The sequence below is a fragment of the Tupaia chinensis genome, unplaced genomic scaffold (assembly GCF_000334495.1).
Source record: "Tupaia chinensis unplaced genomic scaffold, TupChi_1.0 Scaffold000322_1, whole genome shotgun sequence".
NCBI lineage: Eukaryota > Metazoa > Chordata > Mammalia > Scandentia > Tupaiidae > Tupaia > Tupaia belangeri.
This window is the reverse complement of record NW_006159816.1, coordinates 5,653,599-5,655,717: the sequence shown is the minus strand read 5'-3', so window position 1 is coordinate 5,655,717 and position 2,119 is coordinate 5,653,599.

The window sequence follows — 2,119 nt, the reverse complement described above, 5'->3', positions numbered from 1 at the left end:
CCTGCCGGGGGCCAGGGGGGGGGGGAGTCACAGGTGGGTGCTTTCTTGCTTTCTCTCCCTCTTTCTTTGTCTCCAGCAAGTGCAAGCACTCTATAGCAAAAATCTCTCTCTAAAAAAAGAAAAGACATCAACATAAGTACCTTATGAGCCTCCTCAATAGTATTGCTTCCCATAAGTCTTTCCTATATGTGACTTTTGGAACCAATAACCATGTTTTATGGCATTCAAATGAACTATTTACATATGTCTAACCTTTTTTTTTTTAATTCACCAAAAAGCACATGTGCTCACCAGAGAGAGACAGAAAGAGGGGGAGTGGGTGAAAGCACACCTCAGTGAGGTACAGTCACACTGCACTCACTCCCTACGCTTCCATTTTTCCTTGTTAGGATTTGAGGCACACACACATGTGCCCACAGTGTTTTACAAGCTTCTTGGCTTGACTTAAAACTGAGTGGACATGTGGGTTCCAGCTCCTTTAACCACTAGGCTCTATTATCTCTCATCTTAACATTCACCCTGCATTCTGCATGTTACAGATGGAGAACCTGGGGCTCAGAAAGTTTCAATAACTTGCCCAATGTCACACAGCTAGATAGGAAACAGATGAACCATGATCTCCAAAAGCTAAATTTAGTATCTAATAATGACTGATGAAAGAACTCAATCTGTGTCATGTGTGTGAGCCCAATTTAGAGAATAGTGCCTTGATACTGTTTTTCAGTTGGAAAATAACAACTGAAAATGGCATTTTCCCTTAAATGACTAACTTGGTTGTGTGGAAGATATTTGAACTACCTGGCCTGATGGCATACAACCTAGTCACCTGTAATAGCTAGAAATTTCAGTAGGCATCTGAACACTATACCATATGACTTCACCTACTCATACATTCTTCTCCCTTTCTGAAAACTTTGCCATAGCTGTGTTCCTCTGAATAGGCCTAGTACTATTGCATCAATACCAAGAAAGGGACAAGCTGTCTATATTGGAGGTGTTGAGCAAAGCTCAGAGCCACATGAGACCACCTCAGAGCTGCTGAGGAAGATCACCATAACCTGACTCCAAAGCTCCCTCAAACCCAAACTCTAGCTACAGCCCTTTCCAGTTTTCAAGCCAGGGATGTACATGGGCTAGTCCTGCCCCATAATTATAATCTCCTTTATGCATGCCTGATTGTCTCTTGTCTTTTGGAAATAATTAATATACAAAAACTTATTTAAAAATCCTACATTCCTACATTGAGGTGGTATTTTGAGGAAGTTGCTGTTAAATTAAGGTAAAATGACAGAACACAGAAATGGGAGATTGTCTTTCATATTTATTCTGCCCTTCTCTTTTGCAGAGTTTTATTTGCACCATGAAAGCATTCATCTTCAATTGGCTTCTTTTTTTTTTTTTTTTTTTTGGAGAGGTTTTGCTATAGGGCATGTGCGCTCGCCAGAAAGACAGAGACAGAGAGACAGAAAGCAAGAAATCACCCCCCAGGGGGATGGGCACACCACAATCCCTTCTCCTCCATTCTCCTCTCGGGATTTTGGGCACGCACGTACACGTGCCTGGCATGAGTTTAAGCCACCGGGTCCAGGACTCAAACTGCAGTCGACTACATGGGAGTCCAGAGACATAGCCATTATGCTAACTGCTGGTCCCTCAATTGGCTTCTTGAAATTGTATGAAACATAAAAAAAGACTATCGGCTTTCCCCCAAATTTCTCTAATCCCTACAGGCCCCAATTGGAATTCTCTTCACTGTGCTGGTATTTATTTGGCAGTCTGGCAGCTGAATGGCAGGAGGGAGGCCATTCCAAGTCTTCTTCCTTATTTCATGTGATGTAGCTCCAGAGTGCTGGCTTGAAAAAAGCAGGACATTCGGCTTAGGCAGATGGAGGGCAGGGTCATTTTCAAAATGAAATGAGTGTACAAATTACACTGTGAAATTGGCATGACCATCACTGCTGCTGTGATAGACCAAATATATCTGGTCTTTAATAGGCAGCAGGGGAATAGGTTTTTTTTATGTGTGTGTTCTTGTTTTTATTTTTTATTCTCTCTCTTTCCACTCCCTCCCCCCCCCCCCCTTTTTTTTTTTTTTATGGGACATGTAACTACATTTTTT